Genomic DNA, 24,726 nt, shown 5'->3' with positions numbered 1-24,726 from the left:
GAAGTTAAAAAAATAAAAAAGAAGAAGAAGAAGAAGAAGAAGAAGAAGAAGAAGAAGCACTTACTGGATAAGAAACAGCAGATTTTTGACAGTATCAAAGGCTGGTGAGACAAATATTGGAAAGCAAAGAATATCAAAGAGCAAATATCCCGAAAATACTCAAGATGTACATTTAGGAACCTGGAACTATAACAACCTAAGAGGAAGGGTGAATTAGAAGTATACCAGCTCTTAGAAAGAACTGAAAAACAACTTCAAACCAGCTCAGTCCTAAATTGACTAGTCATCTTTTCCTACTCACACTGCTTGCTATGAAGCAAAGGTATGTATTTTGTTTTGTCTGTTTTGTTTTGTCTTATTTTTCTGGAGAGATATTACATCAGCCAGAACCTCAGTTAATTTTCTTTCATGTTTGTTTTATATGTAAAACTGGCATATAATAAAAAATAAAAATATCAAGAATTCCAAAAGAAGGTAAAATAACAAAAATATTTAAAAATTAGAAAAACAGTCCACCAGGCAATCCAAATATTGGAGTAATCATACATGGACTTTAAAATAATCAAGATTAAAATGTCCAAGAAAATATGCAAGATTGAAAAAGTCACCAAGAAACAAACAGTAATATATAAAATAGAGTATACTGAACATTCTAGAATTGAAACAAGACCCAATAGCCTTAATTAGGAATTTAATACATGTATTTAATTCAAATTAAACACAGCAGAAAAAAAGATTAGTGAACTGGAAAATATGTTGATAGGAAATAGTGTTATTGAAGCATAGAGTAAAAGGGATGGAAAATACATAAAGAAGAGTTTCTGAGACATGATAAAAAGATAAAACTTCTGGGGATCCTCAGAAGGAGAGTAAAGAGAATGAGCAGAATAATTATTTGAATAAATAATGGTGAATATCATTCAAAACTGTCAATAGATATCATTGTGGTTAATTTTATGTGTCAACTTGGCTGTGTGACAGAATATCCAGATATTTAAGTTAAGTTTTATTATGGCTATGTTTGTATGAGGATGTTTCTGGGTGCTATTAACATTTGGTTCAGTAAACTGAGTGAAGCAGATTGTCTTCCTGATGTAGGTGGGCCTCATCTCCTGTCAGACTGCTTGAGCTAGAATGTTGGCCTTCTTTGGCTTTCAGACTGAGACTGAAACATTGGCTCTTCAATCTGCCAGCTTTCAGACCAGAATTAATACCAACAGTTCTCCTGGATTTTAGGCCTTTGGACTCAGAGTGGTCTCTGCGGGGTCTCATTTTTCCAACTACAGATCCTTGGACTTCTCAGCTGCCAAATCACTACATGAGCCACATCCGTTACACACACACACACACACACACACACACACACACATACACACATACATCCTAATTATTCTAGAGAATTCTTATTAATACAGATATTAAGCCACAAACTCAAAAACTTTCTTTAAAACCCAAACCAGATAAATATAAATATCATGCTTGTGTAATCACTGTCAAATGATTATAGACCAAGCACAAATCTTAAAAGCAACCAGGGTGAAATATACTATTATCAGAGAAGAAACAATGAGATAGAGAACTGATTTTTCAACAGAAATAAAGGAAAAAATAAAACTATGAAATGATATCTTTAAAGTACTGAGAAAAATAGTCAACCTACAATTCTATATCCAGTAGAAATAAGCTTCAAGAATAAAGGCAAAGTAAGGTAAAGGCTTCTCTGGACTAACAAGAATTTAGAAACTTTTTTCCCAACAGATAGGCACTAAAAACAAGTAGTAAAGAAAGTTCTTCAGACAGCAGCAAAATTATTCCTTATGAAACATAGGAATATAGAAATAAATGACAGTATATGAAAAAAGATAAACATGGAGAAATCCAAATGAATATTTCACAAAACACCAATAATTATTGCTTCAGAGTTTTAAATATATGTAAAGTTCAAATAGACGAGTATAATATATAATAGGTGAGAAGAATTTAAGGGAGATAAAGTTGCCAAAAATTTGACATTGTCAGGGAAGAGATAGAAGAAGAATGCATGTTGTAATGCCTAAGGAATTTTATTATGTCTCTAGCTACTCACTAAGAAAATAAATGAGTGCATAATTAATGAGTAAATGAGGGTTTAAAAAGTGATGAAAATAGCTAATTTATTAAAAAAAAGGAAAATGGGAGGTTAATTAGAACACATCTGTAAGATGTTAGATTTAAACTGAAGCAGAGATTACATTAAATGTAAATATTCTAAATAATTTCATTTGGAGATCATGATAGATAATTTTCATAAGTTAATTCACAATTCTTATACAGAAATAAAATAGACACTTATTAAAGAGTCTATTTAATTTATACTCATGAGTAAACCTGACATATATTATAACCAGTTCAAAAGAGAATCTTAAGAACAGGCACTTTTATAATCAGGAAAAATGAATATATATATACTGACAAAACATTTTTCATAGGATAGGAGGAGAGACAATTGAATCTCCACCAAACCAGACATAATTTGCATGTCTACAAATTTACAGTTTTATACCCAGAGATAATGGAAGATTAGGATTAGATAACCTGGAGAGGTTTCCACATTATTATGTTTCCTCTCTAATAAAGATTTCTAGAATGAATGTAAAAACAAAATATAATTCATGCCCTTTGTAAGAGACACATCGTAAATATGAGGGTTCATGAAAGTTTAAAAGAACCGAAAAATATATTCCATGTAAAAACTAATGAAAAATTCAGTGTAGTCACATTTTCATCAAAGATCTCACAATAATTAATGCACTTCACAATTAAAAAGGGAACTAACAGGGTAGCTTATTCATACTGCAGTTATAAATTTTAATGCATTTAATACTGCTCTCCTCTCAAGAAAAAATGGACAGATATGAGTAAACAGACAAATCTACAAGCATAATAACAGACACTGAACATAAGTTTTTCGGTAACTTATACAAAAAGATTTAAAAAATCAGTAATATAGAAGATTTTGAATATTACAGTTAACAAGTATATGTGCTCGTTTTTTTTCTCGTTTCACATAGTTGTGTTCTAACAAGTATATCTGCTCTTAAACATGCATAGACAACACACATAATATTGCACTCAAAAGTAAAAAAAAAAGAGTAAATATGGAATGTATATACAAAAACTCAAGAAATTCCAGAAGAATGAAATCATACAGAATATTATCTATGATCATAGTGGAAATAAGTTAAAGATCAATGGCAAAGAGGTACCATGAAAATTCCTATGTATTTGGAAATATAAGCAGGATACATCTAAATAATGTAGGGTTAAAGCTATAATAATGAAAACTAGAAAATATTTTCAACTAAGTGGTAATCAGAAAAAGATATAGGTCAATGTAGTGTTATCCAGTTAAAGCAGAGCTTGTAGGAGAATGTATAGTATGTCTTAAGTTTGTTTCTCCCAGAAAAACTCCCTAATTCAAGGATTTATTGGGAAATGCCCCCAGAGAGACACAAATGAGGGAGTGGAGAAATCAGGTTGTCGAAATGTATAAAGCCAAGAAATGTGGGATTTCACCTAGAAACTCAGCCTGTCTGATCCTGTGGAGAACTCCAGAGCTAAACATGTACTTCAGGGTGAGTCTTTTCTAGGTGCAAGAGAGCTAGCTTTTCAGCTTCTGGATCAGTTTGTAACTGAAGTTCCAGGAAGATGGAAATTCCTAGGCACTTCAAATCCGCAGATAATCAAAGCTGCTCAGGCAATCCAAAGGCAATTCTCTGAGAAAGGTCTCAACTGCAATTTGAAACTAGATGATTGAGAGGCCTTGATATAAGGTAGCTGAGGAAATTTGTGTGCCATGCAAGGGAGATTTAAGCTCCAAGGCATTTACAAATCTCCACATGGGTAAGGTAGTGTTAGTTCCTGATGGTAATTCTCTGGAGAAGGTCATAGCCACATATTAAGAGCAGCAAAGAGCATAGTATCAGGGAGAAGAGCACACAGCATTGGGGCTTACAGGAGGGGTGAGGAGGGCATCATGTGCCCATTAGATTGTTTTAGGCTGAAAATTAATCTCTAAGATTGATTCCCTCTCAAAAAGTCAGAAAAGGGAAACTATATTAAATACAAACAATGTGAAATATGAAAATAAAAAATATGAGAGTAGAAATTAATGACTACAAGGCAAATATGAAACAGAAAACCAACAAAGTGAAATGTTACTTTCTAGAAAATACTAATGAAATTAATCTGTTAAAATTATCTGTTAAGAAGTTAAAAGTACAAATTTCCAATATCAGCAATTTTAGAAATGACAAATATCATTATAGATCTTATGAATAATAAAAACATAATGTGAGAAAATAATTAAAAAGTCTATGTCATAAATTTGAAAACTTAGAGAAATAAACAAATTCTTAGGTCAAAAATAAATTAACCCCAAAGGAACATTATGAAATAGAAAATACGAAGCTTTTATAGCTACTGAAGTAATTGAATCTGTATTTGAAAACCTTCCCAAAGAAATTATAGGCCCAAATGGTTTCATTGGTAAATTTAACAATATACATAAGGAAAATATTGGACTAATGTTATGAAAATTATTTCAGAGAATAGGAAAATTTATTTTGCAGGGCTAGCAAAATCTTGACCCCAAGACCTGACCAAAACATTTTAAGAAAAAAGAAATTACAGGTCATTCTTTCCCAAGAGTTTATCTGCAAACATATTTAAATATGATATTAGCAATCAAAACCAATTGAATATGGAAGTATACTATAGTAAGACCAAGTTGGATATATTCCAGGAATGTGCAATTTCTTTAACATTCAACAACCAATGTAATTCACTACATTAACAGAATAAGGGAGTAAAAAGTATATTATCATCTCAATAGACACAGAAAAAATATTCAAGAAAATTTAAAATCCTTTCATGATAAAACTAGGAATAGAAGAAACTACCTTAAACTGAAGAAGAACATCATAGAATTATACCCCCAAAATCATAATAGTAGAATATCTAAAGCTTTCCCTCAGAGAATAAGAACAAGACTATAATGTCTGCTCTTAGACCTCACTAATGAATAGAATCTAATATTGTATTTCACAGCAATGAAAAGAATAAAAGGATTAGAATTCTGCTTCTGGCAAAATATATAAAACAATAGTTTTCAGACAGTGATTATTGGCAATGGTAGACAGTGATCTCTGAGAATGGAGAAACAAACAAGGTGAGTCCCACACTTGCCACAGTTTATGACGAGAATTTAGGGAAGGAAAACTCTAGAGGATCGCGGCAGTCTCCTAAGTTGAGGGGACAGAACTGGAAAGCCAGGGAAACCAAGGTTAAGTTTACAAGACAGCGATCTGGAGAGTAGAGAGCTGCATAGAGAACTCTAGAAATCTGTAATGGGTATTTGACTTTCAGCAAATAACTAGTGAACATATGCATGTAAGTAAATACCTGAATCGGGCCAGAGCATAGAGAGCATATCCTTGGAATTCACAGAGGTCTGGGAATGGTTTCTGTGTCTACTAGTCAGACATTGGATAAAATAACCAGAATGGGCTTTTATCTCAGCGATAGGGGAAAAGCCCTAAAGAAAAGTTATCTGGCACTGCCTATCAAAGCTTAAAAGCTAGTCTTAAAAACAAAAATAAACAAACAAAAAAACCCCTCAAACTATTTACCAAACAAATTAGCCAAGTTTCAGAAGAAAGCCCAAGGAAATTTATAGAAATAGAAACATTCTAGAACTCTGTAAAATTCACAATGTCTGTCAACCAATCAAAAACTACCAGGAAAGAAGCAGGAAAATATTATTCAGAATGTTGTGAAAAATCAACCAGTAGAAATGGATGCAGAAAAGACATGTATGATGATTAGTAGAAAGGGACACTGAAAAAATTTTATAATAATACTCCATATATTTAGCTGAGAGAGGAATTTTGTGCATAATTAGGAGATACAAATGTACATAAAAAAGACCCAAGTCAAACTTACAGAGGTGGAAAATAGAATTCCTGAGATGGGAAATGCACAGGATGAGATTAAATGCAGATAAGACATTGTAGAAAAAGATTAGTAAACTTGAAAAATAGGAACCAAAACTAAAATTAATGACACAGGAGATAAAAGACTAATATATATCTATATCTAATCTATATATATATATATTGATATAGACATATAGGTATATATACATGCATATATATGTATATATTATATGTATATATTATAGGCACACACACACACACACACACACACACACACATATATGTATGTATCAGCATCTGTGGAACATCTTCAAGAAGGCTTGGTATAACTTGAGATACTAAATAAATGTGGAGGTAGATAATAGAGAAAATTTTAATGACAGATTTATCAAATTTCATGGAAACTGAAAACTCATAGTTGTAAGGATCTCAACAATCCCAAGGGCAAGAAAAAAGAAAACTACACATCGGATTCTCATAATCAAATTGCTTAAAATAAGTAATATAGGCAATTTCAAAATTAGTGAGAGAACAAGACATTATATTTAGAGGGACAAAGATTAAAAATGACAGTATAATTCTTGTTGGGAATAATTCAAACCATAACAGACTACAGCAATATCTTTAAAATGTTGAAAGGAAAACACAGTTCCAAACTCTATATCCTTATCCTATCTAAGAGAAACTATCTTTCAAAAATAGCTAAAATAAGAAATTTTGAGGACAGCAAAGCTGAAAGAATTGGTTGCCAGCAGATCTCCAGTACAGCAAATGGTAGTGAAAATTCTCTAGGCAGAAAGAAAATAATGCCAGGTAAAAATCTGTATCTGTGCAAATGAATGAGGAGTATCAAATTTGTAAATATATAGATAAATATAAAAGACCATCTTTCTTAGTTTAAGGTTTTATTTTTAAGATAATGTACTATTTGAAGCAAAAGTAGTAACAATGTACTGTGACATTTTAACATATGAAGAAATAAAATTTATGACAAGAATAGTACAAAGGCTGGAAGAGGGGAAATGAAGCATATTGTCATAAAGGTCTATCTATACTGTGTGTGAAGTGATATAATATTACTGGAAGGTAGGCTGTGATAACTTACAGAGGTATACTATTAACCTTAAACCATGCTCCAAAATAATACAACAAAGAGTTGCAGCTAATAATCCAAAAAAAGAAAAAGGATATAATGGAGTCATAAATTTACTCATTCTAAAAAGAGGCAAAATTAGAAGAGAAAGGAAGCAAAGAACACATGGATTCAGTAGAAAAGAGAGAGTAAGATGGTAGGTTTAATTCCAGCCATATTAATAATCACATTAAATGTCAACGATCTCAGGACAACTAAAGCCAGAGATCGACAAATTGGATACATTAAAAAAAAACCCAACAAACAAATAGCATAAAAACAAACAAAGACCCAACTATTTACTGTCTTCAAAAAAGACATTTTAGGGACACCTGGGTGGCTTAGTCGGTTCAGCGACCCACTCTTTGATTTTGGCTCTGGTCATGATCTATGATCATGAGATTGAGCCCTGTGTCAGGCTGCTTAATATTCTCTCTTCTCCTTTACCACTTGCACGTGTTCTCCCTCTCTCTCTGAAAAAAAAAAAAAAAAGACACTTTAAATATAATGCTAATATAGATCAAAAGAACATTAAGAACATTGCAGTGGTTATATTAATATTGGATAAAGTATATAATTCAACAAGATTTTCAGAGGTTCAAAATATTTACAGCAAAGATGCATAGAACTAAATGGAGAAATGGGAAAAATTAGAAGTAGTTGGAGAGTTCAACAAACGTCTCACAAAAATTGTTAGAAATACATAGAATATCAGAAAATACGTATAAGACTTAAAGAACACTATCGATTGACTTGGTTTAGTTAAAATGTATGCAACTCTCCATTGTACAATAGCAAAATATACAATGTAAGATGGTGTGATTAGTGAGGAAAAGACTCTGGTGATTACACAAATGTTTGTAGCACCTTTATTTGTAAGAGCCCAAATATGAAAACAACCATCTACAACAGACAAATGGATAAACAAACTGTGATATGTATATAGAATACTCCTCAGCAGTGAATATGAATGAAGTATTGATACATGCAACAGCATGGATGAATATCAAAATAATTGTGCTGTGTGAAAGAAGTCATACCAATAATATATACCAAAAGCAGAAAAATTATTGCCCAGGAATGGTAAGGGAATTGGTGTAAGGTTCATGAAGTGATTACAAAAACACATGAAGAAATTTTGCAGACTGATGGATATGTTCATTATTGTGATAGTAGTTTTACATATGTCAAAGTTCATCAAATTGTACATTTAAATCTGTGAATTCATTATAATTATACTGCAATATATATATATACACACACACATATAAATATTGGAAAGAAATACTATACAGTTGTCATTGTTGCAGATATATAATTAAGAAATCAGAAAATCTGCTAGTAATGGCTGATAAACTGTGAGAAATAATGTGTTGCTAGATACAGTATTGTTGGATAATATATAAAAGGTATATTTCTATATAATAGAAATAATTTTTAAAATGAATATAAAAATGCAATTTATATTATTGAATCAAATCTCTCAGAATGTAGTGAAAAGTGTATACAATATTTACAAGGACAACTTCAAATATAATTGAAAGAAAGCAAAGGAAACATGATAAATGGGAGCATATAACATTAATAAGGAGAGTCAGTCTTTTAAAAATTCAGATATCCACAAATTAACATATGGTTTTAATATAACTCAAACAAAACCATAAAATTTGGGGGGAGAATTTATAAAATGATTCTGAAACTTATAAAGAAATGCAAAAGACCAAGAATAGGAAGAAAATGGAGAACTTGCATAACAAAAATCAAAACATTGTCATAGTACATTAATTTTCACAATGTGATATTGCTGTGAAATAGATCTTCCAGATACCAGGAACATTCCCACATCTATATAAACATAAATTTGGAAATTTGGAATTTAAGAGCAGTGGAAAATAGATTGTTTTCCCAATAAATGATGTTGAGTCAATTAGGTACTCATGTAGAAAGAGTTAATCTTGACCCAAACCATTATGTATACTAATGCCAACATATTATAGATCCAAATGTCAAAGATAAATCAGTAATGCATCTAGATATTAAAATTGGAGAATATCTTCACGACCTAGGAATGGGGAGAGGATTCTTAGGCAATTGATTGCATTAAACATTAAAAATGTTTTTGTGAACTCTTAGAACTCAATATAAAACAAAAAATAATCTGATTAAACTGGGGCAAAGGAGAGTTGGCTGGGTGGTTCTGTCAGTTAAGTGTCGTCCTCTTGATTTTGGCTCAGGTCCTGATCTCATGGATCATGAGCCCCACATAGGGCTCCGTGCTGGCAGTGTGGAGCCTGCTTAGGATTCTCTGTCTCCCTCTTTTTCTGCCCCTTTCTCGCTTATGTTCTCCCTTTCTTTTTCTCTCTCTCAAAAATAAATAAACATTTTTTGATGGTCAAAGGAAAAACAAATAAATGGACAAAGGCCTTGAATAGACATTTCTCCAAAGAAGGTTACAAACACTAATAAACACATGAAAAAATGTTCAACATCAGTAGCCACCAAAGAAATGCAAATCAAAGACACAAAAAGATACCACTTCACACCCATTAGGATGGCTATAATCAAAAGTAACTAATAACTAGTACTGTCAAGAATGTGGAGAAATTGTAACCCTCATACATTGCTGATAGGACTATAAAATGGTGCAGCTGCTTTGAAAAACAGTCTGGGCAGTTCCTCAAAATGTTAAACATAGGGTTACTGTACAGCTCAACATTCCCACTCCTAGGTAAATACACAAGAAAAAGGAAACCAAATGTCCGTACAAAAATCTGTATATGAATGTTCCTAGCAGCATTATTCATAATAGTAAAAAATGTGAAAACAAACTCAAATGTTGAATGAATGAATAAAAAAAGGTAGGGTATTTGTACAATTGAATATTATTCAGCTTTAAAGAAGAATAAAACATCAATACAAAAAAACACATTGATGAACCTTGAGAAGATTATGGTAAATGAAAGGAAACTGTCACAAAAGACCATATAGTATTGATTCCATTTATATGAAAAATGAAGAATACAGAGGGGCAGAAAAAAGATGTGTGGTTACCTATGGCTAGTGAGGCCAAGGGGGAAATGGAAAGTCACTGAAAATAAATATGGTTGGTGATGGTGATGATGGTGATGATAATGTTCTAGAATTTGTCATGATGATGGTTCCACAGTTCTGTCAATATACTAAAAACCATTGAGTTAAATACTTTAAAGGATGAATTTGAAATGCATGTGAATTAAATCTCAAAGCTTTGGTAGATAGGTAGGAAGGTACAATGCTAGACAGATGACAGGTATATGTAGGAAGTTACAAAGCTAGACAAATGACGAATATACAGATTATATTAGATTATTTTAAAACAAAGGGCTTCTTAGCATTAAAGATCTCCATTAAGAGCATTAAAATGCAGGTCCTATAGTGGGAAAAATATTTTTAATACTTGTAATCAACAAAGCTCAAGCATTTGGAATATGTAAAGAACTACACATCAACCATGTAACCTAAAGAAAAATATACTTAAGACTTAAATTGACCACTTCACAAAAGAGAATATCCAAATGTTTCACTAAACATATAACAATGTGCTCAGTCTCTGGGAAATAGACTTAAATCCAAATGAGATATATCAGTATGCATACAATTTAAAAAGAATAAAAATCCCTTGCCTAGAAAAAGATGTGGAGAAACTAGAATTCCATCATACTCTAAACAGCAGTGTAAATTCATGTAATCATTATGGAACCCTTTTGGCAGTTTCTAATGAACCTGGTATATCCTCCGAGCCAGCAGTTCTCCTGTGAAGAAGGTATGGAGAGTACTACAGCACAAAACTGAGGACATATGTTCACCAAAGGACATGCATAAGAATTTCAATAGCAATATTATAACCAATGATTATAATAATCATATGATATAATAAACAATGATTAGGAACAAACCAAAGGTGGGGAACCTCGGTGGCTCAGTTAGCTGAGCATCCAACTTTAGCTCAAATCACTATCTCATGATTTGTGGTTTTGAGTTCCACATTAGGGTCTGTGCTGACAGCTCAGAGCCTGAAGCCTGCTTCAGATTCTGTGTCTCCCTCTCCCTCTCTCTCTCACTCTGCCCCTCCTCTGTTCATGCTCTTTCTCTCTTGCTCTCTCATAAATAATCATTAGAAAAGAAGAGAAACAAACTATATATTTACCAACTCTAAAGAAGAGACATAAGTTATACCATGATATACTATACTGTACTAAAAATGAGTGACCTACCACTACTTGAACACATAGATATATTTCATAAACACAAAATGGAGAAAAAGAAACTATATGCAAAAGAGTGTGTATTATTCCTTTATATTAAGTTCAAAAATAGATGTTGGAAGTCAGGATGGTGGTTGACTTTGGTGAAGAGGGAAGTAGCCGATAGGTGGAAAACATGATAGGACTTCTTGGGGTTTAGCGATATGTTGCAGTTGTCTTGCATCAAGTTGTGAGACTTGATTGTTAAATGTTGGAAGTTTGCAGGCTGGCTGACATCAAGTTGGTAGCTTGAAATTGGCCATGCTGAGATATTTATGGCCTAGAAATTGTGTTTTTTTCAAGGTGTGCCGGAGCCCAGCTCCAGCAGGTTCAGGGTTCCCTGAAGGATGGACAGTGTCGGTGAGGGTAGATTTTGGTCGCTGCCTTGGGGCAAGAGACTGTGCAAACTTGCCATACTCTCGCTAGGAATTTTCACTCAACCGGTAAGTTCAGATAGCTCCCAACAAAGGTGTTTTTGTTTTGAGGTGGGGCAGCTAATCGTTGTATGCTTAACTGGCATAATACTGGTGCAGGATGTGCTTACTTTGTTAAATTCACAGAGCTATGTGTGTGTGATTTGTGAGCTTTTCTTTTTGTTATACTTTAAAAGGTAATTGATATTTCAAAGGAGGAAAGATGGAAGTCACTGTAATTTCAAACAAATATCCCTGTAATATTGACTAACTCAAACACAGGGAAAGTAGAGCAGGAGAGCTAAGTAGGCTCTGTGAGAAAAGCAGTAGAGCTGAAGTACTAATAAACAGATTGATTTCTTCTCCATTTTCACCACTTAAATCAAGAGTCATGATCTTTTATTTTTACAGAGGTCAGACAGATGATACAGAAAATGCAGACAGAGTTAGCATATTTATTCACATAGCTACATTCTGTGTCTCCTCACAGAAATGTTCTTTCTAATTCTTTGAAAATTGCATACCTCTTCTTGATATTGCAACCTGATGATTTAGGATATTGAGCCCTGGTAACAGACTGCCAAGGTTTGAATACCAGCTTTTTATTTTTCAGGTATATGATTATATGTCTTACTTCTAGTGTTCCTCATTAGCAAAGTAGGGAAAATCATACTCCATCACTTACTCATTCAAAGCAGTTTATGTAGTACAACTATGCTCAAGGTATTATTAGAGCAGGGAATATAGCAAGAAGTAAACTATACAAAGATGTATGACATAAAGTCACTGATATTATGAGGGGCACAGAATAAATATGCTATATAAGTAAAATCTGTATGAGGTGATAACCATTGAGGAAAGTCAACTAGGGAAAGGAGAAAGGGATATCAGTTGCATAGGTGGTTAGTTTTCACTGAAAACACAACATTTAAGTCAACACTTGAAGGAAGCAAGATAGCCAGATGCAACTGTTGTCATAAGCAAAGGAGACAGGAAATGCAAGGGTCCTGAGGCATAATCATTCCTGAGCTATTTGAGAAATAGCAAAGAGATGACTATGTGTAGAGCAGAGTGATAGAGGGCCAGAAAAATAGGCCACTGTGAGAACTCTGCCCTTTACTCTGAATGAGACGTGAAGTTGTGCAGAATTTTGAGCAGAATAGTGATATGTTCTAATGTGGGATTAATAGGGTTAGTGTAACTGATTCATTGAAAATAGATTTGAGGGAAACAAGGTTAGAAAAAGGAGGCTATTTTAGTAATCCATGTGAGAAATAATAGCTGCTTGGTCCAGTGAATTAGCTCCATTTTGCATGTCATAAAGTGGGTTCAATTTTTCCGTATCTTCTAATTTCTAAGACAAGCCAGATATCAAGATTTTAAAATAAGAAATATCCTGATTTTCTAATATTGGATCAATTTTTTTTGTTCAGTTTTGGTTTTTAACCCATGAAGGCACACATTTACAAAATTCACATCCACAGATTTTCTTTTACTAGAATCATTGTGTCACTGGGATACTGCTCCTAAATCTCATGACTACTCTTTTTAACTGTGTCTATTTTTCATAAACAGACAAGTCTGCAAAAGGCTCTGGCTTGGTGTCTCCTTACTTATTCCACTCCTTTTATTATCTATTGCTTTCATTTTCCTGTACGGAGTCTTGAAATATGACAAATTGAGAAACAGAAGAAACAAACAGGAAACTGACTAGTGCTCTTTTAGCCCCCAGTGAACTATTTTTTTAAAATAATTAATTCATGTATGTATTTCAGAGAGGAAGAGAGAGTGCAAGCAGGCAGGGGAGAGGAACAGAGGGAGAGAACAAGAGAATCTCAAGCAGGCTCTGTGCTGAGCATGGAGCTCGAACCCACGACCCTGGGATCATGACCTGAGCTGAAATCAAGAGTCAGATGCTCAACTAACTGAGCCAGCCAGGAGCCCCTCAAGGAGCTATTTTTGACACTTTGTTTCTTTGAAACTTCTCTCAAAATACTAGAGGTTAGTAACTGACAAAAGAAATTGATGAATAAACACTGTACAGCTTTTGCTTAGCAGTAAGATAGAAAAAGGGCAAGAAGTAAACTATGAATTGGTCTGAAGCACAGATAGTGGCTATAAAATATAAATTGGGGAACACTTCCTAAACGTTACTGAAATATCCTTCTGACTTTCTATTGAAAGTATACTTATTTTAAAATCTAGAAATCATCACTTTTATACTTCCGAATGGAAGACTTTGCAAAAGTCTTGTAGTAAGTGCTATAATACTGTTCAGTATTAATAAAATAATTGACTTAGAATTCTATTCAGATAGTTCTGTAGGATGCTATAGCACGGGTGAAGTCCATAATTTACATGTATAAAACTGGTTCTTTTTTCCATTGGCACTGATAACAAAAACTCAATAGTTTAAACGTAGATAAAAAAGTGGGAAAAAGAATTCCTAGATAATCTACTTTTCAAATGGGTGAGAAAATTACATGCAAATACATTAATTTATTCAGGGGTTTTATACTTCCTTCTGAAACTCTGGGCATTGGACTGGCAAAAGGCAAAAAAAAATATTGTGGTAAAATGGAAATTATCTTCCATAATGCTTTGTAAAAAGAGTTCTGAATTGGAAAATGTTAGAGTTATTATCAAAGTGTTTTGAGTCCTGAGGAACAGATCGTGTTTCTATTCCTGCTCTTCCCTAAGAACTTCCTACATTTTTCACATGTTAGACAGTTTAGGACATCTTTGTAGTTGCTAGAGTTGGCTAAGCAAAGTTCAGGCCAAACTAGGAATACAGTGTAGAGTTACTTTGCTGAACTGGTTGAATTCTATCCTCTTTAAATATTTTTTTTTAATGTTTATTTATTTTGTTTTAAGAGAGCAGGGGGTGGGAGGGCAGAAAGAGCAAGACGCAGAATCAAGTAGGCTCCAGGCTCAAGGCCGTCAGCACAGAGGCTGATGGGTGGGGCTGGGACTCACCAACCCTAGGATCACTGAGCTAAAGTTGGATGCTTAACCGACTATGCCACCTAGGTGCCCCTATCCTCTTCTTCTTTGTGCGAAGTTTTTAGAGGGTTCAGCAGGTGGTTGTTGCCAAGATGATCTTCTCCACAGAGAAGAGCACTCTTTGCCTATTTAGGAGGCTATTAAAAAGGTTGATCATGAAGAGACATAAAAAGCCAATTTTTTTCCTTATATGTAGAGGTTGTTGAGAGAAGAATATGATGATCCATGCTATTTATTTGGCCCTTATTAAGTGGCACACACTTAGTTCTATGTACTGGGGTACTTCTATGACTAAAGCAGACAAAGCCAATGGAACTCCCATTTCAATGTGGGAATCTGTGTGCTTGTGTGAGCTCATGTATGGTTGTATATCTGATGGGGAGGAATTAGGGCTAGGTGACTATTCATAGCACAAATGCTTACTCTGATTCTCAGTGAGGGCCATTATTGAGTATAGACTTGAAGAGGGGGAAAGCAGTGAGAGACTTTTTTGTATGTAGCCAAATGATGTTGATCACTTTGCTTCCCTGTCCTAAATTGTCCCCATAACAGGGAAAATGAAATTTTTAAAAATTGACAAGAGCATTTACAATACAGGAAACACAGAAATAGTATCACTTATTGAGTGTCTAGTATGTCTAGTGTCCGGTATGAGCCAGCTGTATATGTCATCATTTATCAATCATTTATTTCTCAAAAAAATCTATAATAGTACATAACATATAAGACTTTTTTACTCAAAATGTGCTATTTCTCAGAGAGGTGCATGCCTAAAGTCATTTAGCTGCTAAGTGACAGAGCTGGCCATTTGATCCATGTCTATTTGCCTGAAAGTCTACAAACTGCTTGGGCCCCCTGAGCCTGAAAACAAAGATGATATGTAGATGAAAGAAAAATACAACTTTATATAGGTCAGTGAGTAAATGAGTGTGATTTTCCATTTACTAATAGTATGGTTTGTGATGAGAATGGGAGTAGAAGTACCACTTTTGAAAAGCTGATTCAAATATAGTTAACTTTCTTTAATGGGTGCCTAGAGGCCATGCATGACACTAGGTTTTATATCAATTTCTTAAATCTAATTACTGGAAGTTCACAAATTTTTCAGATTTGTATTTGTGGGGGAAGTATTATCTTCAATTTAAAAAGTTTTAACCACTCTGGAAATTTTCACCATGATTACTGAAAAATCTCTGAAAGCCAATATAACACCTATATATCATATATATGGCATACTGAGTCCCATTATAATTTTAATAAGAGGTAGCTATAAAAACTAATTTTTTACATTCAAGAAACTTAAAGCAATTATCCACTTAGATAACTCTGGAAATTCACTTCATGAAAATAAGTTGTAGTGTATAGTTCATAGCACATGTATACTCACATACATACACAGCTCACACACACACACATTTCATATATATCATATATATGTATATAAATTCTGTTCAGAGAAACAATGCAGAGATTTCAGTCAAATTGATGTAATGGTCTGGAAAGTCTGGAAAGAATTTGAGAATTGTTTCGAGAATTGTTTCGTATATTCCTGGGACAAAGATATGAGGAAATATTTTTAATTCTGTTTTCTTTACAAATTTGAGTAATTGCTAAAATTCTAGAATATAAATTATGAAAAGCCAATTTCCATGTTTATTGAATTCTTCTCAGAGAGTGTACCATTGATGTCTTTATGGATAATAAGCTTGATTGGCTTAATATGATACTAATGACTAATCCAAGACAATAGTACTTCAAAACATTGCTGTACACTCTACCCTAACATGTCTCCCTTAACACCATCTATTGAGTTGAGAATCAAAACGTTTCTTGTTTCACCCTTTTCCTTGTTCATCATAATCTGCTAGGTTTTACGTCTATATTTGTGATTATTATACTTTATATTTATAAAGTCCTTTCTACTTTTCAAAGGATCTACATATATATGTAATATATATAATTTATACAACATATATTATGTATATGTTATATATATCTCCTTTGTATATATCATAATTATTACCTACTTCTGACTGAATGAATTGTTATGCTTGTCAGGCTAATGAATGAAAAAAAATCTCAATACCATGTTCTCTTTTTATATTTGAATTTGTAGAATAATATCAGCTTCTATTCTTTTAAAGTAAAAATTTATCCCTTTATATATTTACTTAAGTTTTGTAAATTGCTCACAGTTAACTGTGGTCATGTTTTACTAGTAAATGATAGTCATTCTTCTGTCCTTTAATGTTGAGAAAATTGCCTAATCACATCAATTTGGCAATGCAGATTTAAATTGAAACAGATTTTTTCCTTTTCATCCAGATTCTAATTAGATATTTAGTTAGAGTCTAGGATCAAGATTTGTGACACTCTACTTAGTACTTTCTACTTCTTGTTCCTTGTTAAACATTGAGTAATTTATGAGTTTGCCTTTTTAAATTATCTTGTCCAGTACATATAAGTTGTATACATTGTATAGCAACATAAATAATTTTCTTTGAATGGGATAACTGAAGAAAAATAAGACTGAGGAGGACAATTAAATATGAATCTTGGAATCTTTTCACATGTTAAAATTTAAAAAGTGGCTTTGATAAAATTCTTTGCTAGTTATATTGTACTTCCTTTATAAGACAATGACTTTTCATTTGTACATTGATGGGGTAGACAGCTATATTAGCTATTTGTTGACTAAAGAATTTTTGTGATTGTTACATTTTTTAATATTCTGAAGTTATGGGTAAAGGTTCAAACAACTAATTAAAACACACTAGGAAATCCTTCATTACAAGAAGGTGATACTTTAAATATGTTTAAATATGTTAAAAAAAATGAAAACTAATAAAGTTTACCTGCTATGTAGCTATTTTTGGTAAGCATTCATATTCAAATTTTAAACAAAATTATTAGATTCTTAAATGGGTAAATACTTTTACCAATATAATGGATTATTCATGAACTTTAATAAGCAAGTGAAATATTTACAGAATGATATAATGTATTTACTGTATATATAATAAATTTAATATATATATTTACTAAATAACTGTCTATAATGTGATAAACATTGAAATCAGTAATACAGCACCTGCTTTCAGGGAGTTACCTTCTAAAAGAGATGTATCTAAATGGGGTACATAAGTAGTGAGGTAGTGAGTATGTAATTAATTAATGTTTTGAACTCTGATGATGTTTAACATTTACCTCATATTTACCTTTTTAAAAATGTTCATTCATTTTGAGAGAGGACAAGCACTAGAGCATGAGTGGTGGAGGGGCAGATAGATGGAGAGAGGGAATCCCAAGCAGGCTCTGAGCTGACATCCCAAAGCGGGGCTTGATCTCAGCAACTGTGAGATCATGACTTAAGCCAAGATCAAGAGTCAGATCAATCACCTGAGCCACCAAGCGGCCTCTCATATTTGCCTTTTGATTAATGGAGATATAAAGATATTAAGTGACAGCAAAACCACATTCCCTTAAGTAAATGTCAATGCGTTCCCACATTGTTTTGTTTTCCATTTATTTACTTATCTTTGTTTATGAATGCTCTATAGTAGCATAGTTTTTTTTACATATTGCCTGACTTTATACTTATTTACTTATCCCTGTCAATGTATGCTTAATAATAGCATATTCAGGCTGGCACGGCCACAAAATTGGTTAGGAAATGTACTTAGGCCGCTCTCCGTGGTGCTGAAAGATTATGGCGGATTGAAATTAGTGGTCTTCTCTGATTCTTTCTTTGATAGTAATGATTATTGCCCTATCAAGAATTCAAAACAAAAAAAATTAAAAAAAGGAAAGTATAGTGGGGAAAGGAAAGATGGAAAAAAATAAGGTTTAAATGTGAGGCTTAGCTATTGGTTGGTAGATGGTTGGATTAATTTATTTAAAGTTTACAACAGGTACTCTGCTTAGCGTGAGGCTACAACTTTGCTTTTCTGGGGCTGCCCTACAAACCTACACTCCATTATGCTATTTCCCAATGTATATTAGAGAAAACAGGTATAAAGCACACAAATATGGAAAAATGTAAATTTTCAATAGTGGTAGATGCTAATAAAGATATAGATAGGGCTTTATGGATCATGAGATAAACTAGAGCAAATATGAGTATATCAATATGGAGCTTGATTGAAAGTTACTTTGGTATCATTATTAAATTATTATTATAAAAACAACATATTAAAAGAAGATAAGGTCTAGTGAATCATATAAGACTTCTAAGTAAAATCTTAAAAAAATTTTTTTTAATGTTTTTAATTTATTTTTGAGAGATAGAGACAGCACAAGGAGGGGAGAGTCAGAGAGAGAGGGAGACACAGAATCTAAAGCAGGCCCCAGGCTCTGAACTAGCTGTCAGCACAGAGCCCTGATGCGGGGCCTGAACCCATGAATTATGAGACCATGACCTAAGCCAAAGCCGAACGCCCAATGGACTGAGCCACCCAGGTGCCCCCCAAGTAAAATCTTAAAAAAAAATTTTAATAAGATCTTGCCTCCATGAACTGAACTTTTTAATAACATATTTTATGCCTGACATAGCTATATTTCTGGATCATGATATTTAATTTTTTTAATGTTTATTTCTTTTTGAGAAAGAAAGAGACAGTTAGCAGGTGAGGTGCAGAGAGAAAGGGAGACACAGAATCCAAAGCAGGCCCCAGGCTCCATGCTCTGAGCTGTCAGCCCAACCTAAGGCTCAAACCCACAAACTGTGAGATCATGACCTGAGGTGAAGTCAGAAGCTTAACAGACTGATCCACCTAGGCACCCCCTGATCATGATATTTTAAATGATGATGTAATAATTATCATCAAGGGTGAGAAAATTTGTTGCATAAAGTAAATGTAAAAGATTTTAAACTTCTACTTTTATGATAAAATATGTATATCAGTTAAAATGGTACTTAAAATACCTCAGCCCTATTTTTCTTTCCTATGAGTTGTGATCTTGAATTTTTGTGGATATAAGTAATTTCAAATATACTAAATTTTTTTATCAGAAAATTGAAAATAACTATAAATCTTAAATTTGAAAAATACTTAATACATGGCTACCACAAAAATAGCAATTCAGCATATGGTACAGAATGATCATATATTTATGCTGCTAGAGCTTTGGGTCATTAACTGAAGCTGTGCTCACTAGAATTTCCTGCCTGGGATTGCTATTCCCCATGTGCAAAAGGCTACAATTTGAAATCTATGGAATATTTCTTGACCCCTAAAATAAAAATCTTCAAGCCATTCTATGGACTTTTGCAGATCACTGGATCTTTAGCTGAATGCTGAAGTAATTGTTTAGATGTAGACACTATTTATGTAACTTTCAGAAAGAATGGGACACATGCTCAGATTCCACTTGTTCAGGCCATCCTACAAAGAGCTCTAAATAAGCTTCTAGCCAGAGGCTACCTGTCTGTGAACTCTGCCACTCGTGGCCACTTCTAATGCGTGAGGCCGTTGATGTATCATGGGCTATCTGTAAACTATTTGTGGCACACTAGTTGGAAAGCTCAGCTCATGGCCTCTTTCAATTTTCTTCTGAGAATTTATTACCACGTGATATAAGGACACATTTTCTTTTTGTTTAGGATATATTGCACTAAAATATAGCATTTGTGTAAGTAGAGTCTTGATTTTTTTGGTCACTGTTGTATTCCTAGAGCATGATGTAAATGTTCAATACATATTCACTGGATAAAGGGCTAGACTCTAAGTTTCATGAGGACTATCTTCATTTTCCTCTTTATCTTTTAGTACCTAACCAATGCTTAACTTGTCGTATTACACTAAGGAGATAAGCAGGTCCAGAGTATAAAGATTCTTATGTGTTAGGGCTTTTAGGCTATATCCTAAAAACATGAGAATCCACTGAAATATTATAATTTGTTAAAAATGTTTCTTGATTTTTACTTTAAAAAACAAAGTTTCCCCCCCCCTGCATCTCTTAATAATTGTATCTCCAATCTCCTACTCACCCAATTTTAAACTCTCACAGTAATGCAACACTTTTGTCCTTCTTCATTGCTAATAATTTTTCAAGATCTGACAATTAAACTTTAGCAATGTCTCTCTTCTTTTTCTTCCTTTCTTCCTCCCTCTTTCCCTTCCTTCTCTCATTCCTCACTTTCTTTCCTCTTTCTTTTTTGCTTGCTTTATCTTCCTATTCTTTTCTTTTCTTTTTATCTATCTATCATCTATCTATCATCTATCTATCTATCATCTATCTATCTATCTATCTATCTATCTATCTATCTATCTATCATCTAACTATCGCTTCTCGGCCTTTTGGCTAAGATCAAGTGTAGTATCATCTAACGAACTAACCAGCATCACCCTTTGTTTTCCATTTTACTTTGGACCTTGGTTAATAACAGTTTGGTCACTTGTATCTTCTAAACTCTTATTTCTGTTTTTAGTATATTCTCCATTAAATCACTTTATGCTTTATAAATGGTTAATTGCACAATATTGGCCACACTGTTTATCTAAACAAATACTTTCAATAACTTTTCACTGATTAAAGATAAATTCCTAGCTTTCTATTTGAAAAAAAAATTATAGGGGCACCTGGGTGGCTCAGTGTGTTAAGCATCTGACTTCAGATCAGGTCATAGTCTCAAAGCCTGTGGGTTCGAGCCCTGCATTAGGCTCTGTGATGATAGCTCAGAGCCTGGATCTTGCTTCAGATTCTGTGTCTCCCTCTCTCTCTGCCCCTCCCCTGTTCATGCTCTGTCTCTCTATCTCTATAATAAATAAATATTAAAAATTTACAATATAAATTTTTATTACTTTCAACATTCAGTCACATAAATTATTGCATTTATTATTTAAGATACACACATAGTGTTTCTCTTCCCATTTTTAAATAAAATAAATTCAAACTTTAAAAATATTGCAAAATTGCTACAAAAAATGCCTCGCTAATCTTCATCTAAATTTACAAACTGTTAAAAGTTTGTCACATTTCCTTCATCATTCTCTCTATAGTTATTTCTGAATGGTTGTGAATGTTTATACCCTTATTACCCTCAAATATTTCATTATAGTAACTATAGTAAAATTATCAAAACTAAGACATTTAATATTGATATAAAATTAGTTATAATTTAACATAAACAAAAGGTCTCTAGATTAGATAGTATAAACTTTATTCATATTTTGCCAATTGTCCAGTAATGTTGCAATATATTTTTCTAGTACAGTATCCAATTCTGGATTACACATTGGGTTTAGTAATCATGTCTCTTTAACCTCCTGTAGTCTGGAATAGTTCTCTAGCCTTTCTTTAACTTTCATATGATATTTTTGAAAAGTATAGACAAGATATTTTGTGGCATTTTCCTCAAGTTGGAATTTTTTTTCTTTTTCTCATGGTTACAGTCAATTATGCTTTTTTTTTTGGTTTGGTCTGAAATATGAAACAAATTACATTGTGTACTTTTTCATGCACCATATCACGAGGTACATGATGTCACCTCATCCCATTATTGATGATTTTAACCTTGATCACTGCATTAAGATGATATCTCCCAAATTCAGTCTTTAGAAGGAATACAAATTTGTGTAAGCATAATCTTGAAAAAGTGTTCCACCTTGTAGGTTGATGAGCCATCCCAGCTGAGCCCTGCCCCCAATAAACTCGCCAAACAGCAGATATGTGAGTGAGGCCATCCTAGATTTTCCAGCCCAAACTAAGCCAGCCAGAAGAGAAAATTACCCAGACAACCCACAGAACCTTAAAAAAGTATAAATGCTTTATTTGTAGATATTGTATTTATAGAAGATTTTATTGCATTTTTGTTTTTTGGTTTGTTATAAAGCAAAAGCTAGTAATTCCCAGGGAGATGTTTTGGAACTACATAACTATCTTGTTCAACATACGATCTTTATCCACCAGAATTATGATTCTTGCTTTAGTTAAAATACTAGTACAAAGGTTGCAAAATGGAATTACTACTTTTTTAAGAGATGAAGAATGTAAGGATGGGGGATTATATGTCTTCAAAGGACATATGTCTGGTAAGTGGCTATGCCAGCATTAGAGCCCTAATCTTTTACTTGCTGATCTATAGCTTTTTCTCAATTTGACATGCAGAGGTGAGTAGACTGATGGTAGAACTGGAACTCACAAGAGGGAGCAATAGAGAGAAATTCCAGAATGTCCCTGATATTAGGAATGGCATCCTGTGTCCTCACAGACGCACAGAATCACCTCTGGTAGATGCTCATTGATTGTTGGAAGGGGTGGCAGGATGGATAAGGTAGGGGAAGACATGAAGTATAACTTATACCTATTTAGATGATAATTGATTCACAAAAAGATATAAAGATAACATTTCTAGAAATTTCCTTTTATGAGTATAGTCAAGAATGTCATTGATATACTATATAAAAATAATAGACCATTGCTCTTAATCTTTTGGAGGTAGCTATTTTATCTTTCCCCAGTTTTGCCACATAAACTAAGAAGAGGGAGTTACGACAGGTGAGCGACACTGGGAGAGGAGGAAAGGACCCCTATTTTACTCTTTCTTACAAATAAGAACACGGAGACAAAAGAAAGCCAAGGGCCAGAAGTAATCAGGAGGTAACAATGAATAAACGGCAAAGTGGGGATTTGAACTCATCAATCCCAATTTCCTAGAAGAGTACCTCCCACATGACAGGGAGAGATAGGTCCTAAGTCATCAGATGTTAATAATATCGGAATCTTGTGTGTGGCATGTTTCAGGAGTTAAGGTCCTTACATACATGTTAACTCATTCAGTACTAAAGACTTTCCGCTACACTATACATTAACTTAGAAATGACTTCACATTAACTTTACTTTGAGATGCAAGCATTCCAGCATTTCAAGGTGTGTACGTGAGTGTGAGGGTATGTGTCAAAGCCCATACCGTGTTGACTGAGAAAGGAATTCAAAGCCCCACTTTTTTTCCTTTACTTTTCCTCAAAAATGGAAGAGCGCAAGGAAACATTTCTGCGTTCCCAGTTCTCTTACGCTGTGCAAGCTGGCGGCAGCTGTCGCCAACCAGAACATTAGAATCCTGTCAGGGTGTAAGAACTGTAAGGGACAAGAGGCCAAACTCCTGACTGTCCTTTCTGCCGCAAGGCTCCAAAACCTCAACTCCCCCGTAGCATCCCTCCACTGGAGAGACTACGACGGGGGTGGGGTTGCCCCAGCTCTCCCCGAGGGCAGTCCCCTACCCTCTGGCACCCTTGTAAGAGGCTCGCCGGTGCACTGGGCTAACACGGTGCTCGCAAGCCGGCTTTTGCACCTTGGGAACCCTGGATGGCCAGGGGCCTCGAAGCTCTCCGTAGGGGAGAGCAACGGACCCCACAGTTGCTCTTGGGGGCCGTGCCTGCCAAGTATCGCGGGACTTGTGCACATCGCTGGAGCAGCAGCTCCAGGAGCAGCTGGAGCGCGCTCGGTGCACACCGCCCCAGCCCGGGGAGGAGCGGGAGCGGGGAGGGAGGAGGGCTGGCGGGTGGGGGTGCTGGTTACGTAAATGATACTAGCCCAGTGAGAGGCCTCCAGGCTGGGGCTACGGGAGGGGGAGGGACCAGGCGAGGAGGAGGGGCTGGAGGGAGAGGGCCGGGGTGGGAGGGGGGCGGGGGCCGGGGGCGAAGTGACCAGGCGGCGGCGGCGGCGGCTCTGCTGAGGTGACAATGTGCTAGGAGCCCTCGCTCGGTCTCCTGCGCCTCCTCGGCCTCAGCGCCCGATCTCGCGGCGCTCGAGGAGCCCTCCAGCCCGCCGCTGCGCTATGAGGGCGCCTCTCTGGGGCTGGCCCAGGCCGGAACCCGCTTGCTCTGCTCCAGGGGAAGTGTGAAGAGAGAGGCGCGGGCGGGAGCCGGGGCTGCGCGCGGCGTTTGCCGACCGGCGCGGGTTCAGGTGAGCGCGGGCTC

The 24,726-nt window shown here is 34.6% G+C and overlaps 1 protein-coding gene and 1 pseudogene across 3 annotated transcripts in view; both read left to right on the top strand.

Moving 5' to 3' along the window:
* Positions 1–306: 306 nt before the first annotated feature.
* GALNT13 (polypeptide N-acetylgalactosaminyltransferase 13) overlaps positions 307–24,726 on the top strand; it is a 579,203-nt gene continuing 554,783 nt past the window's right edge. For 2 of the 3 annotated variants that reach the window (XM_029934559.1, XM_029934561.1), the window contains exon 1: positions 24,478–24,712. The gene's annotated coding sequence lies outside the window, so the exon portion shown is untranslated. Of the gene's footprint in view, positions 323–24,477; positions 24,713–24,726 lie in introns of those variants that run through there. The other variant, XM_029934560.1, reaches the window with a different exon arrangement.
* LOC115288706 lies at positions 21,090–21,246 on the top strand (annotated as a pseudogene).

Source organism: Suricata suricatta, chromosome 3, assembly GCF_006229205.1.
Source record: "Suricata suricatta isolate VVHF042 chromosome 3, meerkat_22Aug2017_6uvM2_HiC, whole genome shotgun sequence".
NCBI classification, from domain to species: Eukaryota; Metazoa; Chordata; class Mammalia; order Carnivora; family Herpestidae; genus Suricata; species Suricata suricatta.
Note: the sequence above shows the minus strand (reverse complement) of the source record. Positions and strands in the feature narration are given on the sequence as shown.